We start from the raw sequence: 13,265 nt of genomic DNA on the forward strand, positions 1-13,265 counted from the left end.
ATGATAGTGCTTGTCTCTTGTTTTATTACCTAAAAACATCAAAATCCAACCCTCTCTTAGTAAAGCATATATTTTTGCATTCATTGATTGTCACACTTTATTACCGGTATTCATTGAGAAGGTTTGCAGCTGTGGAATTAATGGCAGGCTCTTATTTAAACATTTGTCCTCATAACTGAAGAGTGCAAGAAAGTCCAAGTCTATCAATAATGCAATATTCCCACATATCTTTTTTTCATGAAGGTATATATTACAAGATGACAACTATAACCTTTTCAGACGGTTTCCCTAGCTTGGAGTAGATTCTGAATTGAACTAGGTGTTTTAATGCTGACACATCCCACTAGAAAACGTTTGCAGGAGGACACGCCAAAGAATTCTGAGGCATTTTTTAAATGGACAACTAAATTATACAATAGGAATTGATGGAATTGTAAATGGAAAATGCCAAAGCTTCACTGTGATTTTGGTTTTGAATAATAACAGTACATTGGGCCAGTCTTAAAAATCTATTCAACATTTTAGAATAATGGCCAGATATTCAAATGCATTGTGTAGCCGGTGCAATTTTATGCTGTGTAGCAAATTCAAGTTGTATCACTGTTGCACTGATGAGATGATATTGAATCTAATACAATAATTATCAAAAGAATATGAAATAAATCTGTTGGAAAATATACCAGGCATCTCTGACTGCAGATATTTACATCCTGATATTAGATAACCGTATCAAAAAAGAGAGTTCTTGACACTGTTTTCATAACAGAAATGGAGGGGTAGAAAGTTAGGGAAGACTATGCTGAGAGTTAAGCTTGTGATCATCTTACCTCTCAATTTTGTTAAAACTTATGCTTCTGTTTTGTTGAATTACAGGTTCCAACTTGGTTTTGAAGCAACCATCCAAAGAAAGCATACAGGAATGAATCTGTTATTGGAAACCATATGGGGTCCTTGGTGCCATCTGATTGCTTTCTTGCAGATGTTTCATTACTCAAACTAGGTAACTCATCAGTACTGGATCCCTCATTTCAAATTTGAGCTACAAATATTCTCCTTTTTTGGAAGGAGGAAGATATTGTAATATCTCCTACTTTCTTCTTTGCTTGCCAAATCATAAACAGTAAAATATGAGCCTCAGTTAAAAAAAAAACAGAACTTGGAACAGCAGGGATTTTTTTTAAGTATTCTGTGCCTCTCCAAAAAGCCAGCCTTGTGGTATATGGTCATTGTTATTGACCTGTTCTCCTATTTGTATGGATATTATTTTTATTTTTTTTAAAAAATGTTTTCCTATTGCAAAGAAAGCAGTAATAAATTTGTCAGCCTTTGCAAGGTAGTCCATACAAGAAACAACTCAGAAGCTGTTCTGAGTTCTAGTTCTAACTTTATTGTAAGGTTGCATTAATAGATTCTTGCAAGTCTGGAAATCCATTTCTCCCCCCCCCCCGTCTATACAGTCCAAAAAATCAGGGAAGGTACCTTTTGATACATTTGCCGTCACCCCCACCTTCCTTCTACAGACTCAGCTGTTGCTCACCTGACTGTTGTCTAGTCTGAGGCTCTTCCTCTTGTCTCCTGAGATCATCTTCACACACTGTTACAAAATGATCTCAAATCCTTCCAAACTTTATATTTTAAACTGCTAGAAAATATTAATATTTTCTAAATTAATTATACATGTAAGGACTACCCACAGACGAAAGGTTGTTGAGCTTTCGTTGCTGAGCTCTTATCTACACAGAAGCTGTGTATGTAGCGGTGAGCTACATTAGACATTTCAGCATCATTGAAACATCCTGCCTGTTTGGAGGGAGGATAATAATAGACATTTTAATAAGAAAACTCAGTTATTCAGACTGAAACAAAGACTTCTTATACTGTTGTAACCACAGGGAAAAGCTTATGTAAAGGGAGCTTTACCTGTCACCCCAAATCCCTCCCTGAAATCTGCTTCCAAGAACGTCCCAAGATGAATGATCTGGGACGCAAAGGAAACAGAAAATCCAAGCTAAGAAGCATATTCATTTGCTGTTGGATCAACACTACAACCTAATCTTTCTTGGCTTACTTATTACTCCCCTCCTTCGCTTTAATTTGTGTTACTATCCATAATTGTTTATTTACCAAAAATAAATGACATGGTCAGATGGTTTGCTATGAAAAATCAGCAAAAGCCAAAACCCAAGGAATTTTACAAGCAGCTCACATTATGTTCTAGAAACTGAATTCCTTTTGATTTTGAACATAATCTTTTAAAACAAACAGTTACAGCTGCCTTAAACAACATTTTGCAGAGTGCTTAGCTGATCACAATATTTCAACATTAGCATGTCATATTAAATCTCAGCAGAAATGATTAAACCTGTTTTATAAACTTCCACGTTGAATCCCATTGTTTGGAAAGCTTGTTTTGGCTAGGCATCCTTCTCTCAAATATTTTTTGTATGAAACCATGCACATGAGTGCATTTCAATTCAGCATGAGGCTGCTTTAAAACCCAATCCTGCACTCTGTGCATTTTGGCCAAGAAACATCTTACACTCATGGTCATGATGGACTTGTTAGGAAGGCTGCAAAATAAATAAATAAAAAAGGCTTAGGGCTTTTATCATCCCTGTTTTTATAATGCAACTATTATATAAGTGTGGTTACATTAAAAAGTACATTGTTTCCGTGGATCTTGGATTTTTCCACATAGTGCTCAAGCCAAATCCTATTTGTTTTGTTTTCTTTAGATCCCAAGGTTAGAAGAGAAAGCATCAGCTTGCATATGAAGTCTAATGTCACAAAACAATTCTATGGATTTCTGATGAAAACAAGAACTAAAAGGTTAGAAAAAACACTGACACCTTCCCTCCACCAAAACTGGGATATTAAAATTGTGATGGAATTTAGTGAGGAGGTAGATCTCCAGAGGAATAAAAGGCAGATGTTATGTATGAGAGAAAGAGAGTGAAGACAACCCCTCCCTAATAGTTCACAGAATATATGGTAGATGCAGGTAGTAGATTCTTCTGTCTGGCAAGACTCTGTCTATAGGTGTCAAACAATAAAGAACTCCTCTTGGAAGAATCACCATGTGTCTTTCTTGGTTTGGGGCCTGACAACAGTTGGCCTAAAAGGCAGTTGTTGAGTAAGGGGAGAAGGAAAACTAAATTCAATGTGATCTGTATTTAATCTATTGCCATTCCTAGCTCTTTGAGCTATCTCTTTGAGCTATCTGGTCTGGACTGAGGGGTTTAATGTTTTTAAATTGTGATTTTATTTTTTTGCGGCTAGACTTAATTTAATTTAATTTTAATTTTATATTGTATTGTTTTTAAATTTTGCCTTGTAAACCGCCCTGAGTCCTTTGGGAGTAGGGCAGTATATAAACCGAAATAAATAATAATAATAATAATAATAATAATAATAATAATAATAATAATAATAATAATAATAATAATAATAATTCCTGGACAATTGTTCACAAAGTTCTACCAAATGGTGATGTAAACTGCACTAAAAGTATTTGATATTTTTAAGTTTCTGATCTATGCAGTATTGGATGTCTACAAGTGACTTATGAATATGATAGGTCAAAGGAATGTTAACAAGGCATGGAAAGTGTTCATGTGCCAGGCTAGAGAAACCTAGGAAAGTCCTTCCTCCCCTTTTTAATGCAATTTCTATGAGTTTCTGAAAGCACTCTTGAGTCTTTCAGTTTGGCTCTAGAGCTATGTGCAAAAGCTTGTAAAATTAATTATGACTTTACTTTCACTACAGTCTTGCATGATTTCTTCAGCCCATGAGCAAAATGGATAACTTTTGCCTGATATAGGTACTGTAGATCCTTACATCTTAATGTTAATCTTTAGTGCCTTATTACCTTGTTCCTTTTTTATTGTGTTTTCCAAGCTCATATTAGCCTAAAATCAGTGCTAAGAAAAATGATATAAAAGCTCAGCAGTAATTCTCTCACTATATAAAGGTACCTTCCTCAAGAAATGAACCAATGTGCCATTTTGTTTGTTTTCTTTCTCATTCAACTGATTTGTGACAGGTTTTTCCCAGTACACAGATACAGCACACAGCTTTTAATAACATGCTCTGCTTGGATGTATTTCTCCCAATAATTGCATTTTACAAGCATTTGCTACTAACAAAAGATTTTTTGTGTGTATGCATTCACCTGATACACACATTTGGAATGCATTTTTTAAAAGCATGAATTGCTTTGCATGAAAAAAAATCAGGATATCAGCATATGATTCAGCTTGAATACATATATTGGGGAAATGAATCACAATCTATATGATTTACCAACTCTGCTCTGGCCCATCCCTGCCTATTATGCATATGCCATCTGAGGTAAGATTTGTGTGCCCATTTTACACCACCAAGTTTTCTGGAGGAAAGAGAGCAGACAATCAACATAGGTCATTGCTCAAATAATACTTTTCAAGATAGCTGTGAGGGGGGAAAATGTCCTGACCTAGTAAAATGAACCAGCCATTTTACAGTTCATCTTTTCCTGTGCTCCAATGGACTTCACTCCTTGATCCATCTTCTCTTAAGACCTTCAGTGTCATGTACAGAGAGCCATTGTGGAGTAGTATAGTTGTTGATTTAGGAGTGGGTGATGTAAGTTCTACTCAATTCTCAGCTATGGAAGTTCATTGAGTGATTTGGGGCTAACCCATCTTTTGCCACCCAACCTGCCTCATTGGCTCCTTATGGTGGAAAAAATTAGGAAGTGCACACATTGCTTGCATTTCACAAAGCTATAGAAACCACCCTATTTGGGAAAAAGATGGCATACCTGGATCTTAATTCGTAACATGTGTTATTTTGGTTTATATTTATTTTGTAAATCGCCTCAAGCTGTGAGAGGTATAGAGATTTGTGTAAATATATACACATACAGCATACAAAAATAATGGATGGAGGATCCTTGGTGCTCTCCGAGTTTGGTTGTTTTCTTTCAGATGTTTCATTACCCATCTAGGTAACATCATCAGTGCTAATAAGGAGGGGCATGTGTAGAACTTTCAAAAGACCCAAGAAGTCCCCCCCTTGCAGGATCACCAAGTAATGTTGATTCCTGTAACAAGTATCTCAAGTATGATTTCACTTGAGATGCTCCAACATCACTGACCAAGCCCTATTTTTAGCTACTTAGCTTTCTATTCATCATGATTTTCACCAAGCAGATATGACCACTTGCCAACCAGAAACTGAATCTGAAGCAGTTTTCTGAAGCATGTGATTGCTAGTCCATACAAAATTCATTAAAACTTTTGTCCAGAGAGGCTTATTCCTTTTAAAATTAAGGAGACTGAGTCACATGCATTTCAGGACAGAGGGCTAGATAAATTCTAGGTAGAATGTTATCTGTAAGCAGCATCTGTAAGCAGCATCCATTGAGGAGGAAAACTCATCAACATTCTTCAGTCTACGGACTCCTGTTTGTTGGCTATAACTGTCTTTAGAAAAACATTGTTGAGTTAGAAACTCATTCCCCAGAGCTATATACAGTAGCTCCTGTATGTTGTGACCTGTCATGAAAATACAGTCATGAATGATTAGCGATGAGAGGCCAACAGGAGTGCAGAAGCTGAGGCAGCCTTGTCTGCAGACATGCCAACACATTCTTCACCCTTTTAGTAAGACAGCTGAAAGGCAGCTTACTTTCATTGTTTCCTGAAGTCCTTTGTCTTTCTTTTCCATGTCTGGCAGGGTACCCAGTTCTAGCCACAAATATTTTTTTGCTGCAAGAATGGGGCTTGTTAAGGCAGGTTGGAAAGCAGCATCTGCTGTGCAGTAGCCAGCAGTGTTGATTTCATCACTGTTTCTACCTTGTTTAAAGGACAATTGCTCTGCAATTAATATTAGATTTGGCCTGTGCATATGCCCTCATACATATACCAGGCTAAGCATATACTTGCATATATATATATAATGACATGTACACCCAGATTACATTCCTGGGTATACATTCATATTTACAGAAATCTGTCTGTCTGTCTGTGAGTTACTGGTAAACTTGATTGGTTTAGGTATGTGTTCCATTGAGAAAAAGGATATTTTCTGAAATATGAATTTTTCTAGGACCAGATAGCAAAACATATTTCCAGAAGAAGAGGTGAGTTTTTATTGCATGGCTGCCTTGTAGCTACGTGTGACTTGTAAAGTTGGTTGGGCTAGTGAGCTAGGAAGTTAATATCCTAAGTTAACATATCTTCAGAAATTGTGGGTGCTCTACCACTGGAGGTTTCTAAGAAGAGACTGGACAGGCGTTTGCCCAGAATGGCATAGGGTCTCCTGACTGAATAGGGGATTGGACTAGAAGACCTCCAAAGTTCCTTCCAACTTTGTTATTTTATTAAGACTTACAGTTTTCTGCCCAGCACTGACAGAAGATCACCTTTCCATAGATCAGATGGCATGATGGCCTTACTAGTCCTAAACAACTGGTGAATTTGTTTGGTTTGACCAGTTGAGAAGATCTACCTTATTCTTCATTGTTTTCCATGGTTAAAGAATTAAGAAAAGTACAATATTTAATATTGTTGACCATTGCTGTATTTTATTTCTAGGATATTCTACTCTTTATGGCATCAAGTTTATTTTAAAAGTTCCTGTTTAATTTCTCCTTTCACACTGTGTCTAATCCATTGTTGTTTTTGAACTTCCACCGTGTATAAATCTGAACCAAAGTCTTCTGACTATTCTCCAACATATCTATTTATGCATTAACTCTGGAGACTATTTGAATAAGAAAGAAGCAGCCATAACAGAAGGTAATTTTTTCAGGCTGAGGAGTCAAGATAAAACCAGTTCAATCCATCAAAGCAAGTACATCTAATCACGTGTGTACATTTTCCACTTAACATTTTAATGTTATGCAATTTTAATAACAAATTGCCATTTAGATATTATATATTTAGCAAAACATTTTATGATTTAAATTTTCTTGTAACACAGGATCCTATTCCAATAACAGGCTTATTAGGTTTGGGAGGGGGCAATATATCATAAGAATTCAAACAAGGGTTACCTAATCCAGCCAACTGACTTGAAACTGTTAAATTTAACCCAAAACAAAACAAGTCATGGATAAGATTAAACAAGTCACTCATTTTTTAAGACAATTTTATCCTTCTTTTATTGTTTTTATAAATAGCTCAAGGCAATGAACATACCTAATACTCATTCCTTCTTCTATTTTCCCCACAACAACCCTGTGAGGAGGGTTGGGCTGAAAGAGAGTGACTGGCTCAAAGTCACTCAGCCAATTTTCATGCCTAATGTGAGACTAGAACTCACAGTCTCCTGGTTTCCAAGACAAAGAAGAAGAGACAAATGGACAAGGCACCAGAGCACAGGATACAAATATAAATTGGTTGCAGTGACTGAACGTACTGCAATCTAGTGGATTGAGTGACCAATGGGAAGGGCTTGTCACACCTTGAAGCCTTGCCAGTACTCTTTTGGCATAAGGTCTTACAGGAGAAGAGCCTTGTAGTTGACCACAATAAAGTCAAGAGAGCCCAGGAAAAAAATTATGAAGTTACTAGATCAAGAATCAGATGAGCTCTGTAAGAAGGGCAAAATAGAATGCATCTATTCTGTTTATAAAGATGCAACTAAAGTTATGCTGAAAGCAAACAATTCAGACCTGCAATTCCCCAGTACCATTGAAGAAGAACATTATTCTGTCTGCAATGAACTGGGTGGAAGATATCTTTATCATTTCACTGCAGAGAAAGGCTTAAAAACAGGAAAATCTGCTAAAGGGATTGCAGATAATCTGGTGTATTTCATGAAGAAGAAAGGCATTTGCAAAAGCTTGAAGTCCACTGGAGGTGATTCTACAAATCTTCATACTGGCTGTGAAGGTGGTGCCATGAGGTCAAGCTTGACTGGAAGTTGATCTGGTTGGTGTGTGTACTCTACACAAATGAGTTACCCTTACAACATTTAATCACAATATTGGATGGGAAGACCTTGTCTAACAACAAATGGCCAGGTAAAATTGGCAACATGCTAGACACTGCAATAGAATGTGGCACTGATGCTTCATTCAATTGGTGAGCCTCTCATTTCACTGAGCGACAGTGTTGTAAAGGATCTCTCTACTGATCAAGATGGATATAGAATCACACAGGCAATAAGGATAGGAAAACCTCTCACAGATCTGGCTCTTCTGGAAATTGGCTCCATAAGCCATTCATGCTGGTTGACAACTGCAAATAGGCTTTGTCAAATATGGGTTTCAAAACATGGCTTTAAAGGCAAAGCTCCCTTAAGAATGGTAGTGGAATACATTGTTGGTGTGTACTACCCTTGCTGGTTCAACATCAAAGTAAAACATTCCTGGATTGAAGGCCTGCATCATGTGTTCTTCCAGCTGCAGCCAGTCAGACTGCAAAAGAAGGCTGTAGTAGATACTGTTTTGCCAACCATTCAGCACTCAGCATGGTACGCTTTCAGTGAAATGATAATCCAGACACTCTTGTGTTCAGATGACATTCAAGAGAGGAGAGCTGGTGTGCAAAAGATCATTGATTTGAGGGGTGCTGATGGTGCTGGGAGATTTTTCTGTACGTGCAAGAAAAACACCTTTAATCAACGCTAGAGCATCCACTCTGCTGGAGCTGATTGACTGGTCTGAAGGTGTATATGAGCCACTTTTGACGTGTAAACTGACTACAGAGGAAATAAAGAAATTCATTGACCAACCAATGCAAGTACCACAGTGGCCCTGTCATGCCCAATCAATAGAGAGAGTGTATGCTCATGAGAAAAGTGAGGGTTATATCAGAGGCTGCTGATGTTAAAGAACGAATCAAAACAAAATTAAACTTGCTTAAACATTTTTGTAACTCAGATAATTGCTTTCTGATGTAAGTTTATGATTGCATGGATTATTTTTTGCCTAGCTAGATAAGATTCATGCAGAAAAAACGCTTTATTTTTTGTAGCACAAGATGTAATTTTGAGAAGATAACATTAACAGTATTTGGGTTACAAGAGACTTTTGTGGGGTATATGGTCAGATATGGATTTACCAAGCTAAATATTGTGCAATTGCAAATATAACAGCAGATTTGAATTCTTGGCGTAAAAACACAGTTTTAGAATCCTTCACTGAAAAAAATGCAAAAATTAATTTTTCACCCCATTAAATGACCCACCTCACTAGGTTAGTGACTGATTGTATTAAGTATGTGGTATTAAGCAAAGACGCCCATGTTGTGCTGTATATATTAAAAATACTCAGAAACAAGCATCTATCAACAAATATTTGCTGCATTGAAATGTTTACAACAGCCCTAAATACATTTAAGATTTTTGAAGAATATTTATGGTCCATAACAGCAAACAGATATTTTAGTTTTTAAGCCAATTAGCTTACATTATTAATGTCTGATGATGGTTGATAGGAATTATTATTTTTTTATATCATGTATGTAACTAATAGGGACGCGGTGGCTCAGTGGGTTAGGACGCTGAGCTTGTCAATCAGAAGGTCGGCAGTTTGGCGGGTCGAATCCTGAGTGCCACATAACAGAGTGAGCGCCTGTTACTCGTCTCAGCTTCTGCCAACCTAGCAGTTCAAAAGCACGTAAAAATGCAAGTAGAAAAATAGGGACCACTACGGTGGGAAGGTAACAGCGTTCCGTGCGCCTTTGGCATCTAGTCATGCTGGCCACATGACCACGGAGACGTCCTCAGACAAGTGCTGGCTCTTCGGCTTTGAAACGGAGATGAGCCCTAGAGTTGAAAACGACTAGCACGCATGTGCGGGGGAACCTTTACCTTTACTATGTAACTAATACAAATGAAAACCAGCTTTTGCATTAATGCTGAACAGTACACCAAGTACAGATACTGACAAGTTGCATTTTTAAAAAAGGTTTATTTTCGGCATGAAACAGTAGGGAAACCCCCCCACACACAAACACACATAACTACACTTAGTGTTCACAGAATTATCTACTTCATTTTGCTAAATCTATCCCAAATGCAATATAGATGAAGTAGATAATATCATGTGACATTGCCAGGAGAAGAAACATGGGACAGATTTAGCAAACTGAAGTTGCTGTTTCAAAATAGTAGTTATAATTAGAAAATCCCAGACAATCTTAGCTAGAGAGAGCACGTTTGAAATAAGATTTTAAGTATCTTTTTAACTGGGTGGAAAGCTAATTTAAGTTTACTTTTTAAAAAAAATAAAAAGTAATAGTAAAATGCTCTGTTCCTTAAAGTAATTTTGAATGAAAATGTGATTCTTAATAACATGTCCTATGGAGCAGAAATTGGGCTGATAATTGATTCAGCTTCCCCAATTCAGTGCAGATACCAGGCTGTGGAGAGGGCAGAGGGGAATGAGAATAAAAGTGCCCTTGAAGGTGGAAGAAGACTTAGAGAAAAAGGCAATTAAAATATAGTAAAATTGAATGATGCACAAACTAAAATCTATTCCGTGCAATGGGTGAGCTTTTTCCTCTGCCCTCTGCCCTCCTTCTTCTGCATCCTGCAATGTCAAGCTCAATGCAGCTGGTAAAACTAAGAAAGAAAGAACAACACTGATTTCTGAAAAGCACCTTAATTGCAGCCTGAGGTGAAAAGCAAATCTTGAAAATTTTAAGAATGGTGTAAATTCCCAGCCTCACTTATAGTGAGTTGATTAAGGTGTATTCTGTTTGGAATGTATTTTTCCTGCTGCTCTTACATGGGCCAGATTGCCTCTTCTGAGAGAAACTCAGTGCCTTGTCCTTTGCTTTCCTGCAATATTTTACATTCCAGTCCTCCATGGCAAAAATTTGTAGATATAAAAATGGCCGTAAGAAAAGCAATTTGGTGTAAAGGTAAAGGTGTTGGCCTAGAAACCAGGAGAGTGGGAGTTCTAGTCCTGCCTTAGGGATGACAACCAGCTAGTTGAATCTGGATCAGTTGCTCTCTTCCAGCCCAACCCACCTCAGATCTTTATTGTTGTGGGGGAAATAGGAGGAGGAAGGAGTATTAGGTATGTTTATTGCCTTGAGTTACTTATAAAGTAATAAAGGTAGGGGGGAAATCAAATAAATAAATAAGTTCATAAGTAAATAATAAATACATAAATAAATACTTTTTGGGTCAGAAAGTTGTTTGTTTGGTGTTTATTAAATTTTTATGCCACCCCTATCACTGATACAGCAACTTTGGGTGGCTTACAATATGTTAAAAAGGGGGAAACGTACTACAAGGAAATTAAAATTAGAAGAATTAAACAGAAAAGGTAAAACCCAAGATGATGGACAACCTATGAAATGGGGAACTTTACTATCCTTTCAGCCAAACCCCAATGGAGAAGATCCCTGTCTGGGCCCCAGGCCAAGCACCAGAGCCGGGTTTTCAGGGTTTTCCAGAAGGTCAGGAAGCTGAGAGCAGATCTCACCTTCTGGTGTATACCTCTAGGCAAAACAGTTTTCAGCTGAACATACAGTAGTCACAACGTTCCACACAATGAAGAATTCAGATGTCTCCCCCTCTCTGCCCCTGACCCTAGAGCAGGGATCTCCAGACTTGGCAACTTTTAGACTTGTGGACTTTAACTCCCAGAATTCCCCAGCCTCATGGCTGGCTGAGGAATTCTGGGAGTTGAAGACCACAAGTCTTAAAGTTGTCAGGCATGGATATCCCTGCTCTAGAGCATATTGTGCCCACATTCAGTTGAACATAGTTACAGCTACTTCTCAGACCATCCTCTTTTATCACAAAGATAGAATTGCCTGTCTCAATTCTACCTCAGATCTCCTTTGCAGAACAATCTACCACAACCACAGTTCCCTTATGCTCCAAGTTCAATATGTCAACTCTGTACAGTACTTACATTCAAGTGAATCATAATTTAGATTCCTCCGTTCACCCAGATGGATAAGAAAATATTTTTAGAATATCTACCCAATCTTTCCACATATGAACATGAGTTTCTTCCTCTTTAAGGCTAACAGGGGATCTATCTCACATTTTTGCCAGCATTATGAAGTTGTTTGGAGTATTAAAGTTATGTGCATGTGTTTTTGGGAAAAAAATCATTTTCCTGAATGTTGTAATCAAAAGAGTTCTATATGCAAAGGTGCTGAGCACATGCAAATCCCCTTGATCCCTCAGGATTATACTTGTGGAGGCGGCAATTTAAAAGAAAGAGCTGAACTATTTAATAATTTCCTTTTGAAAACCATTTACATTAGTATCAGCTTAACAGTAGTTAAGCAAAAGGATCCAGATAAACCAACAATTATTCCTAAACAGGAAATACGTTCAAAGGATATTGCTTAATGCAATGAGCAGAGAAAATATTCAGTAATCATATCCAAAGGTAACTCTAAAGAAAATTTGTATCTAAGTGAAAATTTCTAATTTATTTCTTATATGCTAATATTCAGTGGCTGTTATGAACAGTTCATTATCATGGAAATTAAATGCAACATAACTAAATAATATTTGAAGAAAAACCTAGCGGGGTCCATTAGACTCTTGTTTTTATTATCTGTATCAATATAATAACTTCCTTCCTTCCTTCCTTCCTTCCTTCAGATGAGTATGCATGTATGTACGGAATAAAACTTTAGCTTTCTATGAATTACATACAAAAGCTTTTGAGAACAAGCTAGTAGCTCAAAGCTTTTCATTTTTATACAAATAGGCACTTTCTATTTCTTTTTTTCCCATCAGTTGTTGCACATTACATACAGTTTCTGCCATTGTTAATTACACCTAATTTTTAATTATCAGAAAACACAATTCTAGACTTCCGAGTGGCAAGGCTCTGTTGCCAGCAGCCATTTCAGCTGTCAGCTCCGTTGTTTTCGTAGAGCCGCCAAAAACAGCGACGATCAGCTGTTTTGGCGGCTTGGAAGCCCGCTCCTCAGGAGAAGAGGAGGGGGTGAGCGCCCAGGCAGGGGTAGAGCTTTCTCAGACCGCCAGAGTTGAAACTCTGGTGGTTGAAGGATTGAGCCCCCCCGAAGCCTGAGTTCGCTCCGGACTTCGGGACGCCTCTGCTCCAGGGCTTTGGAGCAGAGCAGGACGCAGCAACCATCCCTGCCAGCGAGAGTGAACTTTGGATTACTTGGATGCAGGCAGAGCTGTACAGGAGAATGTTGTCAGAGCAAGTATATGAACTTTAACTCAGTAGATTTTGTGGAGACTTTTAAAAGTGAAAGTGCGTAACAGAATTAAGTGGGTGAAAATGGCTGCCAAATCATCTAAAGTTCCTAGAAGCACGGGGGCTT

General features: G+C 37.7%; 1 protein-coding gene across 1 annotated transcript in view; it reads right to left on the bottom strand.

Moving 5' to 3' along the window:
- Window positions 1–13,265, bottom strand: part of NCKAP5 (NCK associated protein 5) — a 649,941-nt gene that overhangs the window by 484,378 nt on the left and 152,298 nt on the right. The window lies entirely within an intron of this gene.

The sequence above is a fragment of the Vipera ursinii genome (genome assembly GCF_947247035.1).
Source record: "Vipera ursinii genome assembly, chromosome: 1".
Lineage (NCBI taxonomy): Eukaryota > Metazoa > Chordata > Lepidosauria > Squamata > Viperidae > Vipera > Vipera ursinii.